Source organism: Microcebus murinus, chromosome 28 (genome assembly GCF_040939455.1).
Source record: "Microcebus murinus isolate Inina chromosome 28, M.murinus_Inina_mat1.0, whole genome shotgun sequence".
Taxonomy (NCBI): Eukaryota; Metazoa; Chordata; class Mammalia; order Primates; family Cheirogaleidae; genus Microcebus; species Microcebus murinus.
Window position 1 is genome coordinate 3,628,402 of NC_134131.1, and position 19,750 is coordinate 3,648,151.

Below are 19,750 nucleotides of genomic sequence, written 5' to 3' on the forward strand. Positions count from 1 at the left end.
CCAAAATAATTTTAGAGTTTAGCTAAGAAGCAAGAACATTATTAATTAGCTGTTCTTCCAGCTCAAATTCAATGTTGATTTTTCTGAAAAGGAAATACATCCATGTGGCTCCTCTACTCGAAACTGTTTAGAACTTGTTGCAAGCTTCGAACGTGAGTTTCTTCTCACAGGTAATTGATTAGATCAGCGTGAGACCCTGAGCACCTTGAGAATAAAGATTGCACGTGCCTTACTGGCCAGTTAAGAAAGCCAACTGGTTATTTCCTGTCTGCCCTGAGAAGTTGTCCCATTTCCAGCTTTAAAGACTGGTCTGAGTCAGCCATCCTTCCTCTGATTTCTTTCCTAGACTCTCCCCACCCCTCAAGATCAAACTGTTTCTGAGATAATTTCACTGGCTAATCAACAGTCACTGCGCATATGGGGGTGGGAGGAAAATCTAGTAAAAAAAATAAAATAAAATAAAATAGCAGCAGCAGCAGCATGGGAAGATTAGCAGGAAGGTAGGCAAGAAGTCATGTTCTCTCTATTATTTCTCATCTTCTCCTTACACTTTGAGTCTGTCCAAAGAGCCTTTTCCTCCTAAGTTAATTTGCTACCTTGGTTCAACCCTGCAACTAACTACCATCTTAACACAAGAGCCCAACATTTAACACACTCTGACAATCACTCTGTTGCAAGACCCAGGACTAAGTATGCAGGGAAACCCCCATCACCTATTGGCTTTAAACACAGCAATCATTCCAGTGCACCAGGGAAGGAAAGGAGGCTTGTGGGTCACTTAAAAAAAAAAAAAGAAAGAAAGAAATGACAGTGGCTTTGCAAAACTACAGGTGTTCATTCATACGGAATCAACAGCATTCCATGGCAGCAGGTTCTCCAAACTGAATTTTTGGCTTTTTTTAAACTATGATATTTTACCAATGGAGTGCTTGGTTCTCACAAGACAATGGGAAAGTAAGAGATTCCAATTCTAATGACTGTGTAAATACTAGATACACAAGGGAAGAAAGCACTGCAGCAAACCATCAAGTCGTGTTATTGGCGTCAGAAGTAAAAAAAAAAAAAAAAACAACAGGGGGTTAACAACCATTCATCAGGGAGCCTTTAATTGTCTCTTTGTACCAGTCACGGCTGGGTCTACTACTCTATGATACTACAAATAAGGGTGTGGACTCTGAACATTCATGGGTAGTAAATTCACTTGACTCACCCTCCAAAAGCAAGCACAGCAGACAGCAAAGCTTTTAATCAACTGGGACGTGGGATTTGCATCCGTGACCTAGTAGGCAAAGTCTCTCTGTAGCATCTTCATGCATTCTCAGAGCTCTGACAGCTAGACCAAGTGCCCTATTCGATAACAGCTCATATTTAGGTAGGGCATTTCGTAGAGGTTTCTTAAGATGCTCCAGTCTTTGCGAACAAGTTCATGAGACAGTCTCGAGACAGACATGCAGAAAAAGTGGAGCAGAGTCAACTCTCCTCTTAAAAGCATTGTGACATTGTGTGTTTGTGCTCAATTCCAAAAGGGACAGGAACTAGAAAAGTCAGTTCTCCACTGTTGTCACTGTCCCAGCCGCAGAAGGAGATACAGTCATGGGGTCAGGGGTAGTGTCACCCCCATGTGGGTGGGTGGGGAAGAGATAAGGGGATGCCAAAGCATCCCTCCAGCACTTGGACCACTTGATTGTCCCACGCCAGTCTGCACTTCTTTTCCATTAATAGAGCCATTTCCAACGCTAGGTGTTACAGATACTTCCAGACAAGATTCCATATTCCTTAAGCTCCATGCAGGATGGTTTGCACTGCTATGTCGTCTATCAGATATGTTCCTTGCTTTCTATCTTTTCACTTTAGAATTTAACCAATACTGCCAAGACATGAGCACAGATAGATAGGAGGTTAGGCTATTTTGTTTGTTTGTTTGTTGTAAGGTCAGCAATTTATTCGTTAGAGTTTATTTTCTTAGGAGGAAAAGATGGAGAACAATATTTTGTTTTTTCTTTTACCGTGTCAAATAACTGGGATGGTGGCCGTGCGCGGTGGCTCACGCCTGTCATCCCAGCACTCTGGGAGGCCGAGGCGGGAGGATCGCTCCAGGTCAGGAGTTCGAAACCAGCCTGATCAAGAGCGAGACCCCCCGTCTCTACTATAAATAGAAAGAAATTAATTGGCCAACTAATATATATAGAAAAATATTAGCCGGGCATGGTGGCGCATGCCTGTAGTCCCAAACTACTTGGGAGGCTGAGTCAGGAGGATCGCTTGAGCCCAGGAGTTTGAGGTTGCTGTGAGCTGGGCCGATGCCACGGCACTCACTCTAGCCTGGGCAACAAAGCGAGACCCTGTCTCAAAAAATAAAAAAATAAATAAATAAAAATGAATAAATAAATAAATAAAAATAAAAAATAACTGAGATGAGAGAGAACAGAATTGTGCAACGGAGTTCTTGCCCCGTGCCATGACTTGCCAATATCAGTGCTGCGAGCCCAAATGCCATCCCGTGCACTGGCTACAGGAGACACGGGCACAGAGAGATACCGGAAGGCCCTAGACAGGGAGAGGCACCCCACTAATGCCCTCCCCCGGCCCCCAAAGGTAGCCTAGGAAGCACAAGGGGTTCAACAAACCCTGTATTCACTTGCAATTTTTCGCTTTTATTTGGAAGGCACAGAGAAAATACTTCCCACCCAAGAAGGTCAAAGACAGGAATTGTCATGAGACACCCCCCCCCCCAAAAAAAAAAGGTTGGGGGGAGGGGAGGGAGATCTGTGATCCTATTGCAAAATCAGGTGAAGTAAGTTGAATGCCTATAAACAGTCAGGAAGTCTGTTTGAAGTCTCTTAGAAGAGAGAGGAAAGAAAAAAAAAAAAGGAAAAGAGAAAACCACCATCCTCCTCCTACTCCTGTTAACACGCACCGACCGGCTGGCTGCTCCTTTGTGGAGCCAGTGCCAGCTGCTCAGTCACTGTCACTGAGGCTCCAGCACCTGAGTTGTCTTTGGAGCAATTCCATGCGAGCACTGCCCAGGCCTGAGCCTGTTTCGCTCCTGAGAGTTGACCAGATCGCAGCCCGGGATGCCAGGGCTCTGGGCAACTTAAAACAGAAGTGAAGTTTATCAGAAAATGTCAAAAATGTTAAGTGGGATTCTGCATCAGACTCTTGTTTCCCTTGTTTAAGGCTAGATGATGTTTCAAAATAAATCCATAAGCTGGCCCAGTCCTTCTCGGGGTTCCCGAGGTAAAAAATAAAATAAAGGGTCAAAGGTAAGGATAAATCGAATCAAAGGGCTCTATGAACTCACTGCATTAACCCACTGTTTTCTGCAGTTGCCTTTTACGAGGGTGCAGCCCGGCAACTCTCGGTATGAATAATTCAGATTCACATCTTTTTGTTCCTCAGAATGAGACTTGCTAATTTTGAAGCTTCTGGAAGATCTGCCTAGAATTAAGCTAAAAATAATGGAGGATTTTCCATGATTTTACTAGTAACACCGAAACTATTCCTGCTCAAACAAACATGATGCTGTATCCCTTTTGGTCTTGTAATATAAGTCACACCTACTCAGGATGCCCTAAGACACAATTAGCACCTATGAATTGCTTTGCTTTACAAAGTACCTTCCTTCTCTTGCCTTCGTTTTGGGCAAAGCAGCAAAGAGTGAAAATGACTTGGAGGCAGCATTCCAGGAGACAAAGAGAATACAGAAGGAACAGAAATGGGAAGACAGGAAAAGCCCAAACAAAACTGAAAGTCCAAAATGTGAAACTACTCACTCTTGGCCAAATATTAGGATTGGATGGGGGAAAAAAATCCTAATATTCTCCAATAATCTGCACTTCTTAAAGCAGCTGTTGCAAACGGCAAAAGGTTACATTGAATAACAACTTAAGAAACGAGAAGCATCTAGAAACATTGGGGGCAAAGGTAGCATAACCACCTCCTTGTGTTTAAGACACTAAAATAAAAACAATGCATTGAATTGTTTACTATGTGCCAGGCACTGTGCTCGTTAGTTGCTCTACATTAATTATTTTATTTCTTCTTCCCAGCATCTCCAAGGGAGTTGGGGGAAGTTTTATAATTCCTGATTTTAAATGGACAAACAGAGATTATGAGGTTCAGCGACTGGCCCAAGGTCACTGAGTCTAGCCAGTGGCTAGGATGGAAAAACAAAAACAAACAAACATTGTCTAGTGAGAACTTGAAGTTCACACTGTACCAAGGTCGCTGATTAGACCCAACAAATGGGCACAGGTGATCTTTGCAAAGGCTACCCAGCCCTACAGAGCCCGAAATGCATGAAGGACCGTAGGTCTCTTTGCCTCCAAAAGGAGGGAAAAGGTCTTTTCCTGGTGCCACACCTTCTAACTTGAATCTCTCTTCCCCACACCACACACAAAAGACTTGCTCTTTTCAGCCCATCATCCCATTTTCGGGATTCTTTGCAAGCCTCCCGTTGTCTGCCCACGTCTACGAGGCATCCAGGTATCTTTGTCCATGGAAATTCTATCTTTCCCTGAAAACACTGTCCACAACCCAATTCCTCCAGGCAGGCAGCAGGGCTCCCTGTATCCCTGGACCCGAGGGACCCGCACTGCATTCTGACTCCCTGTCACAGCATCCTGTGTTTCTACTGTCCTGCTGGCAAAGGCCACCAGGCAAGCCAGGAAGGAACGCACAAGCCCAGCTACCTCTGCACGCTCTCGCAAGTTCCCACCTCCCTGGCTACCTGAGTTCATCCCTCTTCGCTTGGAATATTGATGCCGTCATCGTCACCCCTTGAGTCTCAGCCCTTCTTCAAGCCCTCTTCTAGACAAATTCTCCCCGTTGCTTGGTTAAACTGAGCCAAGGTTGTTGTTGTTGTTGTTGTTGTTTTCCCCAAAATAAACTTTTCATAAAAGCAAAGCATGGAAAGGCAGAGCTAAGAGAGCACAGATTTTTTTTTTTCACAATTTCACCAAAATCCAGTTTCAGTCCATGCATCTTACCCTTCACCTTCACCTAAGTTAGATCTACCTCTCTTGACTACCTGACACAGCTTTGGGGTCCAGTAGGGTTTCTAGCCCCTGTTTTTAACCAACTGTAGTCTCACACAGTCTGCTATAATTACATTCTTCTTCTTCTTCTTTTTCTTTCGGTGGCGATCGTGTTAAATTACTGCAGTATTGAAAAGTGCTCTGGTCTCTGGTCAGTGAGGATTAGGAAGACAATAAAAAAGTTAATAGTTATTTTTTTTTTAGTGTTTATTGCTAGACAAGTACTAAACAGTGCAGATCCATTATCTCATTCCATTTTCACAATTCTTTGAGGCATTACTACACCCAGTTAACGGACAAGGAAACGTAGGGCCAGAGAGGTTCAACTGTAAAGATTATGTGATATATGCATATAAAGTTCTTAGCACTACACCTGGCACACGTAAGTTATTTAGTAAATGGCAACTATTCCTATAATGCACGATATATTGCCCCATGCATAGGAGAGAGAATATATTTTGTCAGTGGAAAGCAAAGATTCCTTTTTCCCCAGTGATCTCAAACCATTGGGCTTCCTCTTCACAGAAACACTAAGAAAAATCCCAACATTCTCTGTTGAACCCAAAGGAATCTAAGGCAGTCAACTTCCATTGTAAAAGGCAGACGGACAAGCAAGAGTGGTTATTCGGGGGTCCTCAAACTACGGTCTGCGGACCACATGCGGCCCACTGAGGACATTTATCCGGCCCACTGGGTGTTTTTGCTGCCGCTGCCTGTCCTGCTTAGCAGCCGACCTGTCCCCTGGGCCACAGTGCGCATGTGTGGAATGTGCACCCCACTCTCCAACGGCCCTCCAAGAGCCTGAGGGACAGTGAACTGGCCCCCTGTTTAAAAAGTTGGAGGACCCCTGGTTATGTGATTCATCTGCAATCCCACAGAGGATGTGCAGCTCAGAGTCTTGGCTCCTCCTGGTGGCAAAGGTATTCGAGCAAATATGACTCCACATGACCCTCACCTAACCTTGACCCCATGCCTTGCCATTCCAATGATGCTACTGATAAAGAAGGCAATGGTCACTAACACTGAATGCCAACCGTGTATTCTAGATTGTCTCTAAACTGCTTTACATAAACAGAAAGCTAACGTGAGGTGGCCCAGGTCAGATAGCCTGGATGGAGTCCCTTTGCTATAGTTTAAGAACAAAGTATAAGGCCGGGCGCTGTGGCTCACGCCTGTAATCCTAGCTCTTGGGAGGCCGAGGCGGGCGGATTGCTCAAGGTCAGGAGTTCAAAACCAGCCTGAGCAAGAGCGAGACCCCGTCTCTACTATAAATAGAAAGAAATTAATTGGCCAACTGATATATATATAAAAAATTAGCCGGGCATGGTGGCGCATGCCTGTAGTCCCAGCTACCCGGGGGGCTGAGGCAGAAGGATCACTGGAGCCCAGGAGTTTGAGGTTGCTGTGAGCTAGGCTGATGCCACGGCACTCACTCTAGCCTGGGCAACAAAGTGAGACTCTGTCTCAAAAAAAAAAAAATAAAAAAAAAAAAGAACAAAGTATAAACAAAAACGACCACCAATCCCCAGACACACGAATCTGGAATTCTTCCATTCCCATGGAAGTAGAACTATTCTCGCCTGACATGACAGATTTTTAAGAAAAAAATCGAGACACGTGTAGGACATTATATTCAGTTGATCTAAGCCACACACAAAGGTCACTTTGCAGTGAACTTTTTAAAAGATTATATCATCCCGTGGTGGAAATAGATTATAGCACAAGAAAAAAAGGTTCGATTGGTTTAGTCAAGGAGTTAGAAATACTTTCTTTAATGGGTGATTAAAAACAAAACTGTGCTCATCTGATGCATAGTTTTGCTCACACAGTTATACTTAAAGAGTGACAATGACCTGTGGAACCCGCAGTAACCAAAATTTAGCATAAGGCAGACCCTGAGTCTCCAGGCATGAAGAAACAAGCATTTCTTGGAAATTTGGGGAAATTACTGACCTTGACAGAGATACAGAAATTCCAAAGAAATAGAAGTTTGCTTTAAAAAACATGAACATGTTTCTACGGAAGCAGCATACATGGTAGTTAAGTGCCCACTAGTCATTGTGCCTGGATTTGAAGCCCAACTCCACCATTTGCCAGCTGTGTGACCTTGAGCAAGTTACTTAACCTCTCTGTGCTTTAGTTTCTTCGTTAGCAAGAATGGGAGGAAATAACAGCACCTACATCATAATCAACACCTGTAAAGTATATAGTCTGGAGCCTGATACCTAATAAGGAATAAGAGATTTTTAACGGTGCTTTATAAATGATTACTGATTATGAAAGTAGTAAGTTCATGGTAGAAGATATGAAAAATACATAAATGAATTAGAAAAATAATAAAAAATCAAATGTGATACCATTACCTACACATGTAGGTAATTTTGGGATACGCTTAAGAAAAGCAATTTTCTTAGGCAAAACTGGAATCATTATTTATGGCCTTCTGAAAATTGCTTTTTGAAATTAAAGGTACATTGAGTATAGATTTATTGCAAATCTGATTTCTACACTCAGGTTCCAAAAACACGGCCCAAATATCACCACCCTATTCTAGAGTCTTCTGGAAAAGCTTTCAACAAAAGACTCAAAGTAGCAAACAGCACCCGACTAATTTTTATACTACACTTAGCAACCATAGGAAGGAGGCCCAGGGCCTCCAGAACTGAAGAATCCCACAGTAACATGCAGCATTAACAGAGTGTTTCAGTTCCTTTGCCCCCAAAGCATGCAACTAACTACAGAGCAACTTCTGACTCACTTTGCATGGTCAGTAAGTAAGCAGTACTGTAACTCTTTCTTTGCAAAGAACGCACCAACTCCATTTCTGAGGAAGTTAAATTGCCAACATGGGTTAAAACGAAACAGAACAAAAATCAGAACTTGCAGCCCATGCTGTATCTTTAAAAAATAGATCCTAACTTTGAGGCTAAATAGATTACAATTAAGCATGGCCGGTCTTTATTCTCCCACCAACATTGACATCACGCACTAGCTGTATTTTCCAGTCCAGGTTCTTCAGGGTAAAAACACTTTCTCATGAGACTGCTTGTGGTCAGAGCTGACTATGCCACAGGAAAAATGCTTCTCACGATCTCTAGATCATGCCCCTTCCAGGTCCAGCCTGAGCCTTAAATACAGACACACCCGGAAACTGTAAATGATTTTAACGACAGGACTTCTCCCCACCTCAAAAGTGGGATAAATCTTTGCAGCCTACCTATGTCCTCAGGGTGTCCTGACTATTAAATGAGTTAACATTAGTCAGGCACTTTGATTTCTGCAGACAAAGGGCTCTGCCTAAGCACAAAGTATGGTTATCCAACCCAACTGCTTTCTGGAGAGCCATCCGAGATGACAACAGAGGCGGCAGAAAAAGCTCCTGTCTCCATCATGGTCCTCTCTCAAGAGCAAAGCCACCTCCCGGTGACATGCAGGGCAATACTGGTGGGAGCTCCACTGTCTCCGGGCCTCCGTTGCACTGTTCCCTTATATAGTCAATGAGGAGGGAATCCCTTCTATGTGCATATTTTCAACCCACATTCCAAAACACTATAGGCAACGAAACAGATTTTCAGCTGTGATTTATAGGGCTTGATGCGACGGGGGCCAGGCACTGTGCTGGGACCCTGCGCATCATTTTCTTCACGATGCATAAAAGGGAGAAAGCCCCTACAGAAAACCATGCTCCAGTTTTTAAAGAAATGTGCCCTTGTGCTCAAAATGCCTGTGTAATAAGAACGTCTACACACAGCCGTGCAAACACCACCTGAGAATTAAAACCAAAAAAGAAAAGAGAAAAAAAAAAAAAAGAGATAAATTTTAGTTTGCCTATTTTAAAATCTAGGTTTCACATAGGTTTTAACTTTTTCCTTGGCCTCTGGAGGAGCCGATTTGAGATAATGACAACCCTTGAAGATCACGAAATACACCCCATAATATTAAAGACTACAGGTATGTTTGAGGGACAGAGACATATAAGTAGGCTGACTGTGTTGCAGCACCTGCCTGGTGTTTTCAAAAAGAGGAACAAAATATTGGGCCTCTAATAATAAATCAGGCTGTACCCTGGCCACAGACATTAGATCGAAAATCAGAATACAGGCTTCAACAAAACTGTAAGAGCTACAGACTTGTCCAATGGCCTCGTGATTTCAAACACACACATACACACACCCATAAAGCAGAGCTACTGGGGCAGGCCTACCTAAGCAAAGCATCTAGAAAAAGCCTGACTCCTGAACAAACTAATCCTAGTAAATCTTGTCCCATAAAAACCACACGCTGCAATAAACTAATTCTCTCAGTGAAAAGCCTGGCAAATTCTCAGAAGCTAAAAATGTTCCGGGCCCTTCGGGGTTAACTCCATGGCCTCGCAAAGAAAAAGGACACATATAATTTCCTTTTATCATAAAACAATGCATTTATTATTTTCTGTGTATCTGTTAAAGGGCACGGCTTTCTGGGTGGAAAACAAAACAGAACCCGGTCACATGTTTATTTGCTTCAGCTACTCCCTTCCCCTTCTGATAAATAATCAAACATGCCATCCAGAAAAAACAAAACCAGCGGGCTGGGAAATCTGATGGTCATCAAATAGACTGAGATACCAAGCAAGGCAGCACAGTGTTCCCACACTGAGTTCTCACCCCCACACCTACACTAACATCTGAGTGAATACCTCCAGTCACTCTTTCCATTTTCCTTGCAATTACTCCTACTGTTAAACAAATTGTCCTTACGGCAGTCACAAACATCTTATTTTTTTCTTGCAAAGGAGAACAACTTCTGAACATTTTAAAAGCCATGGAAGCCACAGCAACACACACACACACACACACACACACACACACACACACACGCACACAGAGGCAAACTTACTTTATGTATTCAAATGTTTCTTCCATTAGAGGTCTGGTCAACTCCAGAGGCTATTTCTTTCTCTCTTCTAAGAGATGCTGTTTTAGACACTAAAATTTAAGGATATTTTGTCTGGGCACTAAAACAAACAATTAGGAGTAACGATTCCCTTAACATCAAAAAAAGAGCTAATTTTCCATTTCCTGTCTATTCCCTGACTAGTAAATAGTTAAAAAAAAAAAAAATTAACACCTGCCTTTCCAATCACAGTGAAGTTGGGAGTTGGGATGGGAGGGGGAGAGGAGGGAGGGGTGAGAGAGGAGAGGAATGACTACAGCCAGGAAAAGGTGGAACCCTTTTTTAAAAAAAAAAAAAATATATGCCAAACCATGTGTTTAAAAAGTCATTTCAATAGAAAGGAGCAAGACAGCAGTTACATGGTTCTTCCGCACAGAGCAAAAGGGGCAGCTGGAGTCCCAGGGTCTTTCCTTCCCGTACTAATTATCCACAAAGAAAATTCTGAAAAGAGCCTCCCTACATCAAAGTTAACAAACCACCCCTCAAAGCGAGGCAGGCTCTGTCTCCCTGCTTTTTCGGCCCCCTCCACTGAAACAATGGCAATAGGAATGAGATAATGACCATCCGTGTTGCAGCAGTCTGACTTTTATTGGCATGAAATTGGTACAAATATCATCAAGCCCGATTTGCAAACGATGACGGTGGCATGATGCAAAACATCACAGCACACGATTCCGTGGACGCACAACGACAAAGGCACCGTCCCCGCATTCTCTCACTACTTGTGATAACAGGAAGGAAAAGGAGGCAGCACAAAACAATGTCACAATCTACGTTCAGCCTGTAACACCCTCCTGCCAACACCCAGCCAGCCGCCTGCTGAAGCTGACTCTGCCCAAAGACACGTCTGAAAGCAAGGGAGTAAAATTCAGCAAGAAGTTAGAAGGAACCAGTGCTCTCAAATCTCTAAAAAGAAAAAAAAAAAAAAGGCTTTGATGGAGAGAAGAGGGAGGGAAGAGGGGAAAAAAAAGCAGTAAACAAGTTGGATCATCTTATTTTGCCCTCCAGAGAAAGTCTGCACAAGAGCGGTCCCTAGTTTCAAAGTTTAACCCAGCAAAAAAAAAAAAAAAAAAAAAAATGTTCTTTTTCTCTGGACACTTACAGAGAAAATGCAGAGTTTCACGAAGGGAGCCCGTACTGCCTTGCCTTTGGATTTCCGTCTTCTTGCTGTTGATGGGCTGGTTCTGGCTGCTTCTGTGAAGCGGGGGTTGCCGAGTGGTAAAAAAGATGTTTGAATAAACAGGAAGTGCTGTGCGGCTGAAGCACACTCGAGGAGAGAACACACTGGAACATTGCCCTTTGTAGGCGAACCTCAGGGAGGTTTGCCTCCACAGTAGCTGGCTGGGCTCGCACTAAATGACAAAGAGACCACAAGAATTCCTCAAGTAATTCTTCACTTGCAAAGTTGAAAGATCAGTTTCTGAGCTTGCAGGTAATTTTCAAAGTTGCACTGAGCACTTGAAGCAAATCTACGGATGCCACAGGGATCTGAATCGCCCCAGGCCTGCAGGCAGGGACTCAGCACAAGCACTGCGCCCTGGCTAGACCGAGCCTGAGCCAGACAGTCACTCACGCAAACACACACACACACACACAACACACACACATACACACACACACACACACACACCCCAACAGGGCTTCGGGGAAACCTGCTCTTGGAGATATTTTGGTGGTGACATTTACATAGCCAAGATGCTTTAAAAAAAAAAAAAAACAAGAAGAAAGAAAGAAAATTCAGATTTTGCAGACGTTAGAGGATTTTTGTCGCATGTATTTTTAAAGAACACATTGTCCCGCATTCTAGGGATATGCCCTGCATCTATCTGCCTTTGGCTGCCTTTTTTTTTTTTTACACTTTCCCCTTCTCTGCAGTCAGCCAAACTACCTGTTTATCTCAAGACGCCTCGCTTGCCTACCTGAACACCCCGCAACCCACTCCTAACTCATCAGCAAAGTCCTGCCTTCTGTCACCCGAGGAGTCACCGGACAGACACTGCAAAGCAAAGCAAACTGCTGATGGCACAGGGAGTCAGCTTGAAAAATAGGATGGAGAGTTGAACAGCCATATTCAATTTAAAAAAAAAAAAAAAAAAAAGAGGAAGAAAAGGATTCCTTCCGAAACGTATTGCTGTTGTAGCAATGTCCTCGTGCCACAGGAACGACTGATTTGTTACTTGGCGTGCAATGCCGGACTGTCTGTCATCCAGGTGCTAATACTCGGCTAAAATAACTCATTGGGAGCTGTCAGTGGGCTGTTTGCATAGGCCCCAATCTTTTCTTCGTAGAAGGAAATTTTTTTTTTTTTACTGGAATTCATCTTCTTTTGATCTCGCATTCAAAGCAACGGCAGCTTGATAGACATTCAAGTCTGAAAGCAAATCCAGACGCTGGAGATAAACCACCAGAATATGACAGGCAGGAGCATCTAAAGCTTATAAAAATGAAGAGAACAGCATGTCGCCCGAGTATTACAATAGCAGAAATCAAGAGACATATTAGGTGGAACTGATCAGCCACAAAAACAGTTCAAAAGGCAGATCATAGACACAGAGGACTAGGCTAGGGGGAAGAAAAAAAAAAAAAAAAAAGGGAAAGATCTGGTTTACTGCCTGCCCTCCCGCCTGCCTCTCCACTTTTAGGAGGGGTGGAGTATCCAATGCAAATATTCCTTTCTTACTCAGCCGGCCCAGCAAATGATTTCCGAGCAATCCATTTGCAAGGGGCAGGGGAAAAGGCAGAGTCCTACCTTGCTCAGTGCCCAACATGCTGCATTTTATTAGCATCCCCTGAATCCGCTCTGAGATGCGGTATCAAAAGGCACACAGCCTAGGCACTACTGAATCCAGCGGTCAGGAAAAAAAAAAAAAAAAACATCCTTTAACAAGAGGGCTGTAAGTAGTTCTGGAAGGGACGAGAGGGCTCTAGCCTGTCCAGTTCCCTAAAATGGCTTGTGACTGAATGAATGCGAATGCTCCAACTGTCCTGCAGATCCACGTAACTGCTCAGCACATAGCAGCTTTTACGCCAATACCTAGTAAAGCCTTAAGGGAATTATTGCAAGAACTTTCTCAGAAGCACACCAGTCTTTCTTCCTTTTTTTGTTTGTTGTTTTTGTGTTTTTTTTTTAAATAAAGCCTTTTATTTTAATCAGAGACAGTGCATGTAACAAAAAATAATTCTAACAATTTCGTGCTCAGAGCTGTTTGTTAACAAACACTGAATAGAAACAGGCAGCATCAGGTTAAAGGGCAACAGAATTCCACATTATAATTTAGCCTGCGGTTATTCCTGATTGCAAACACCCTCTGGGACTGCAAAGCAAGATTTTCTTTTGCAGCATGCTTGGATTTTTAAAATTAGTGCCTCCCCCCCCCCTTTTTTTTCTTTGCATAATAAACCAAGAGTAAAATATGGATTTAAAAATGGACAAACCAATTTAAAAAGCTGTAATCAGTTTAGAATTTGCCTTGTGCAAACAAGATTCCTGGGTAACTAAGTTACAAATGTAAAAAAAAAAAACAAAAAACAAACATAACAAACAAACAGAGCAAAAACCCGATTAGATTCTAAGACTTTGAAAAAAGATACTTTCTGTCATGCCCGTGCAGCTATCGGATATGCTAAAGTTGATGATTTTTCTGCAAACTGTACTAGTTCAATCTGTTGAAGTCACCACTGTTCTTCCCTAACCTTAAAAAGAAAAAAAAAAAAAAAAAAGCAAACAAACATAGTTGCTTTCAACACTTACTCCAAAATCTCCCAACTAAATAGTCCATGTTGCTGTGATTGTTACATTTTACCCAAAACACAGGGAGGTTTGCTGTGAAAAGTGACATGCAAATTCCCTTATACATTATAAAATACATTCTTCCTCTGCAAAGAATGCAGTGACAGTAACAGCAGCACTTCATTTCTCATGGCCATTAAAAGTCTTTCTTTTTTTTTTTTTTTTTTTTGAAATCTGCCATGTATAAAGACCTTCATTAGTATAATTAAATGACTGTTGGGTTTTTGTGATATAAACAACTTCTGATATGTCATTTAAAAACTTCATAATAACATCATTAAAGAGCTACCATTTTTTTAAAAGAGAAATTCAGGGCCATGGAATAGGATTCTCGCTCAGGGCCTCTTCCTCCTCTCTCCCCTTTCAGCCTTCTTGTGGACTTGAATGTCACTGTAGACCTTGAATCCTTGAATGTGAAATGGCTTCACGCTAATTGCTCTAATTGCTTGAAGATGTGCAGGCAGGTGAAACCCGATCCCCACGGCCATGGTACAGACCAAGAACAACACTGGAATGTTTACACAGTGGTTTGATTTTAATAGACAGGAGGGCTGAGTCTAAGACAGCGAAAAACACAGCTAATAGGTGACCTCTTAATGCAGCCCTCCTTCAGACAAATAAATAAATAAATAAAAGGACACACAACAAAAATGCAATTCCCGCTGCGTGTTCTAAAAGGCAGCGCCCCGGATACCAAGGTTATTTTGCCAGGCTCTTGGAGTTTAGCACACGTTGCATTGCACCTGACATTTCACGCCCGAAACTCTACCCGAATACATTTTTTTTCCCCTTTTTTTTTTTTTTTTTTAACTTTAAAACAAAAAAGCACTTTATATGTCAGTCACCTTACAAACAGATTATGACTCTATGGTATTTTCAAGTAAGTGCATTCATTTAAATTTTAAATTGAATATTTTTTCACTCCTCTGATACATCCTTGTCCCTTAAAGGGGAAGGCATTTGTCTCCTTGTTTGGTCCTTTGCTTCCTCTGCCCCCTATTTATGGAATTCTCGACCTTTGTCCCTTCCTTGATGGCAGCTGAAGTTGAGCCCAAGCCCACTCAACGTTGGTGCTTTAGACAAATGCACAGGCTTTCCATGTCTTTTTTTTTTTTTTTTGAGAGTGGCCTAAATAGTAATTCAATAAGAGTGGATATTTTAATGACTAGAATGGACACAGAGGTTTAACAATGGCATCCTCGGGTCCTCTCTTAAGAGGGCACAAATGGAACCATGCTGGACAGGAAATACCATACAGCAAGACCCAGATAAAAATGTACCAGCACCTACAAGGCGTTATTGACAAAAGGAAACTCACAAAGGTTAGGGCAGTAAGTTTAGACAGGTGTTAAGATATAGATGGATCATCTCAAGAATCTGAACGTATAGGAATATTTCACATATAGCCAAGAAAATGCTGCTGAACAGAAAACAAGAAAGAAACATTTACTACCGAATGAAAAAATACCACAAAACAATGAAATTATTTTAAGGTTAAGCTGGGCAATTGAAAGCAATAGTTATTGCCTACCTAACTGCTGCTCTGCTAAGCTATGCTATATATGAACTTCTGATGACGAAATACAAAATACAGAAGGAAGGAGGAAAAAGTCCTCTTTCAAACCATGAAATAATTTTAATTATATATGTTAAGTAATAAATATTAGAGTGTTCTTGCCTGGACTATTTGTCCTTCAAACACTGAACGATAAAATAATGAGACAAAAATCACAGCATGGGACATCCTTTCCAATCCCAGCCACCTCACACGCATTTGTAGACACTCATACCTTGTTCTAAAAGTTACAATCCCCTATTAAGAAGTAATGTCCCACCCCACTTCCGAAAAAGAAGGGGGGAATGAATATCCATTTAAAGATCAAGTATAAACCAGTCCCAGCCAGGGAGAGGAACACAAAGGGAAAAGGTAAACAAGGCTGCCCCCAATCCCCCCAAATAAAGTCTTTCCCCTTAGAAAGTTCTAGGCGGATAAGTGCCTGGTACCAAGGGCTGCGGAGGTCCCTGGAGGGGTCAGCGAAGCTATGCTAAACTGACAGGTTCAGTTTACAGCAGGCCAGAACTTTGTTTGGATATACTGGCCTTGTTCACCGCCAGCTTAACAACAGATGGCTAGAACACTTTCATTATGTTGCACAGGGCTGGACTGCAAACAATCCAGAAAACTGTGAAAAGTTTTAACTCCATCTAAACCAGCATGCCAAACTGGGGCCCGCCCAGAGCCGGTGAACCAGGCTCAGAGCCCAGGGGACTGTGTAAGGTGACAGTGCAAAACTGCTCAAGTCAAGTCAAAGCGACTTTCCAGACTCCAAAACTGCAGCAACCCACCCAAGTCTCTATTTAACTGTTCAAAGGCCAGGCTTCAGAAGGACTCGTACTGACTATGCCCTTTTTTATTTTCCCAAAATGTACTGCCACACTTTCCCTTCTCTTTGGAGAAAGAAAATCTTCCTCCAGACCATTCCTGATTCCCAAGCTCCCTTCCTGCTTTCCCTTTTCCCGGAAGTTGGGAGGAACAAGGACCAAATAGTCCCACCCTAACACCTAGATTTAAATATGATTTATGCAAATCTGCATATAATTTAAATATTCATTAAAACGATGCAATCGCATGAACCCTAATATCTCCTAATGCTCTGAGACAGGTTATAAATGTACCTTCAAAGGTTTAATTCAATTGGCAATCTGAGAAGTCTCATCACTGAAAATGTGTTATTTTCCTATTATTCAAGAAATGAACAAATGTGTTCTCCACAAACGTATTTGAGAAGCTACCCTTTCCTGTTATTGAAAGAAAATTGTGTTTATTACTCCTTTAGCATAGTGTAAACTCATAAACGTCAACAGAGAGTACAAGGAAAACTGTCAACTAAATATTGTTTCCTTCATGAGCTGTTCTTCCAAGTCAATTACGCTTTTCAACTTCTGGGGCATTGTATGATAAACTGGCAGTAAAAATCATTCACATTAATATACCATGGTGCCTTGCCTGCAAAAGGTAATTAAAGAAGTAAATGACTCATAAGAATAGACATATTAGCTGCAAAATGAAAGGCAACTGAGCTGCCACATAAAAATATGTACCATTAAGATACTGCATTTTCATATTCCTGTAATCAGCTTCCGTAGACTAATGCTTATTTAATCCAGTTCTGCACTAAGTCCATCAACAACTGTTTTTTGCTGTTTTCTCCTTGACTGAACATTATGAGAGGTTTAGAATAAATACTGCACTGAGATTTTTGCATACTCAATTGAAGAACAGGTTTTTACATTTTAAAATCTATTTTTCTTTCCCTGAAAAATACAACATTAAAAAAAGATTACCGGTAAGGGGGGGGGAAATATATATATATATATTGCTAGCTAGACATGTGTCTTTAAATGGCAGAACATTTCAGGGAAATGTTTGTCCGATATTCACCATTTCTGACCTGTTCGACTATCAGCATAAGGGTGTCATGCCTCCACTTGCCAGATTTGAGCTTCCTTTTATGAAGCACTCCCTTTTGTTAATAATGTCTTCCATTAGCATTAGCAGGATGAGGGCAATTTATCCTTTGGCAGGGATGGAAGGAAAAGGCAAGAAATGAGGAGGGAGGTGGTGCGTGGGGTGGTTAGGAGAGGATCCTAGACTTGCCTTGTGGCCCCTGACTCCTTTTCCTTCTAGAGAGTTAGCTATTGGACTGGATAAACCCTTCTCAAAGGGAAGCGAATTGACCCTTACATTAAAGCGCTCTATTTTCCCAATCTCTGGCTTCCAAACTGACATCTTGCTCTATTCTTCCTGTTCCTTTCTATCTCAGAGCTTCCTTGAGTGTCCAGCCAAAACCACAGAAAAAAACATCATCCACGTAGTCTGAGATTTTTTCACTCCTGTGCTCACGTCCCCTGCTGCTGAGATCTAGGGTCCCAACCACTGAGCTGGGTCCACCATTTGCAGTGTTCATATTTCCAGTAATGTTAAATGGAGTAAGTTTCCTAGGGGCTGGAGAAATAAATGCCTGTCCTTGTTGTGGAAATCAGGGCTCTTTGTTGATAACTGAGGAAGTCTGAGGCTTTGCCAACGCAGTTTGGGAGTTTAAGCTTCCAAAACTCTTGCAGCCCCTCTGACACCCAATGCCAGCAGTGAAAATCAGCCTTAGAAAACGTTCTATCCTGTTTGCCAACAATCTACCCAATTTCGATAATGTCTTAAATGCATCTGGATGGTGTCCACTAACGTATCGATAAATCCAATGGAGATTTCTGATCTGTTTTCGGTTTTGTTCTGTTTGGTTTTGCAAGACCATGGGCTCTCTACAAAGGTCAAGTTCTAGATTTCTATATAAATTGCACCTTCTCCCCTCCACTCCCCCTTCCTGTGAGTATAGAAATCTCTTTGGCTTTAACACTGATGAGCAGCCAGCCAGGCCCTTAGGGGCAGTTCAGAATACGGACGGTGGCCCTACAAGGACCCTCAGCTATTTATTTATCTTTTCACAGTTCTGGGAACTGTTGAGAGCGCCTCCCAGCTTCAGGCTGGATCTCCGTTGCAATGCATTGTTGCCTTGGTGTTTGAGCAGGCATCACATCGCTTGGAACCACAATTAATGAGCTCTAGTCCTCTTTCTAATTAAGGAACAAAGGTTCCTGTGTGCACAGAAGGGTGACACTGTCTGGAAAACACACGTGGGGGAAGAGGCGAATGCTTCTAATTGCCTCAAAATGGGATTTTTTATTATTTTTTTTTTAATATTTAGGAACATCATGGGATCGGGTGCTAACAGCATCTCCAACATGCTTTACAAATAAGCCTTTACAAAATAGGGCTGGCTGTTAACAGCACACCATTATCAAAAATGGAAAGTTATGAACACGATGCATGTAACCTCTGCATCCGCGTGAATTAACCTATAGGTACGAATACAGTGATACGTGAATTAGTTTTTAAAAATACACTCAAAATAAATAAATAAATAAATAAAAGGCCCTCCTCCTCTGCAAAAGAAAGGCTAGAAGGCAGCTTCCTCTGAGCCTGATATTCTTTAGACCTTAGCAGATTAGGATTCAAACATGTAATTAAGAAAGATAACCCCAGTTTTTATAGCAATTAGGGGCTGTGGGAAATAGGATACTATCTCTCCAAAGTGTTACAAATACACCACACTTCTAAATAACCTGCAATGCTTGGAAAGTATACTCACGACCAAGGGCAAAGCTGCTATGCAGTGAGGGGACTGAATGACAGACTGGCGTTCAAGTCCATTAGCTGCTATGTGATAGGAACACATTCGCTAGCATGCGACCTGTGAAAAATCTTAGATCTCTTTAAATCTTTGAATTGGATTACTGCATTAATTCTTAAGAACTGCAATCCTTCAACCAAGTCAAATTGCCCTCATTAACAGCGGAAAAACTGCCTCTGCAATAAGTTTTTTAAAAAAAAGATATTTATTACCTATAATCACTCTCACGTACTTCACCCAGGAATATGATGAACCGACGCCAACCGCTCTGAAAACAGCATCCCGATTTCGCATATTAATTTGGGTTAAAATAAACATAAAAGCATGCGCATGCTATTTAAAAAAAAAATTTTTTTTTCTTTTCTTTTCACACCTACAGGAAATTTCCTTTTGTTATTCCAAGGCTCAGACGAGAGGCGAACAGTTTCCCATTTTAACAGGAGGGGAAACTGAGGCACAAAGAGACCATGGAGCGAGCTGTCTGAGCTCTCTCGGCTACTCAGGGGCAGGGTGGAGTCTGGCCTCTCTCAGGCACACCCGGTGGATGACAAGGCAGGCAAAACACACGGACGACAGTAGCGCAGCTTCAGGCACAGAAAACGAGGACAGAAGCCACCTCTACATCACCGCACCTGCTATTTCCGGGTGACCTGACTTGAGGATTGCACTGGGGATGTCCTTTTAGAGTGATTTAAAAAAAAAAATAAAATAAAAATAAAAGCAATGTGAATTGATCTACCCCC

The 19,750-nt window shown here is 42.2% G+C and overlaps 1 protein-coding gene across 12 annotated transcripts in view; it reads right to left on the minus strand.

Moving 5' to 3' along the window:
• FOXP1 (forkhead box P1) overlaps positions 1-19,750 on the minus strand; it is a 706,173-nt gene that overhangs the window by 158,417 nt on the left and 528,006 nt on the right. Inside the window, exon 1 of one of the 12 annotated variants that reach the window (XM_075998542.1) lies at positions 11,074-11,246. The exons of the other annotated variants lie outside the window; for them this stretch is intronic. The gene's annotated coding sequence lies outside the window, so the exon portion shown is untranslated. Of the gene's footprint in view, positions 1-11,073; positions 11,247-19,750 lie in introns of those variants that run through there. 12 annotated transcript variants of the gene reach the window in all.